The 429-nt window shown below is 73.0% G+C and overlaps 1 protein-coding gene across 2 annotated transcripts in view; it reads left to right on the top strand.

Annotated features, from left to right (window-relative positions):
• Nucleotides 1-429, top strand: part of ZC3H7B (zinc finger CCCH-type containing 7B) — a 62,379-nt gene that overhangs the window by 197 nt on the left and 61,753 nt on the right. The window lies entirely within an intron of this gene.

Raw genomic sequence — 429 nt, 5'->3', positions numbered from 1 at the left:
GGACGCGGGGACCCAGGGACCCAGGGCAGGCCGGAGCCGCGCGCCGGGCCACTGGACCCGGGGGACTGGCAAAAATAAAGAACGAGCCCCCGGCCCCATTTCCTCTCTGGATTCCTCTCCCCGCCCTGCCCAAAGTTTCAAAGTTATTGTGCGGCCGGGCACCTGCGGCAGGGGGGCTCGGCCGCCCCTGCAGCCCCCAGGGGATCCCGGAATGTTCTGCTGCCGGGCTCTGTGCTCGGGGTGCCGAGCGCTGGGGTTTGCAGATGCTTTGCCGGCCCCCGCGCAGGAGGCCCCGGCGGCTGCCCCGGGCGTTGCTGGTAGCGCCCCGTTGTGTTCGCACTGGCCCCGCAGCTCCCGGAGTTGGAGGGGCCGCGGCGAGGACCGGAGACCGCGGCCGCCCGACGTGTCGCCTCTGCCGGCTGGGGGAGG

This window comes from Tupaia chinensis, unplaced genomic scaffold, assembly GCF_000334495.1.
Source record: "Tupaia chinensis unplaced genomic scaffold, TupChi_1.0 Scaffold000294_5, whole genome shotgun sequence".
Classification (NCBI taxonomy): Eukaryota; Metazoa; Chordata; class Mammalia; order Scandentia; family Tupaiidae; genus Tupaia; species Tupaia belangeri.
The sequence above is the reverse complement of the archived record's forward strand: the minus strand, read 5'-3'. Positions and strand labels throughout refer to the sequence as shown.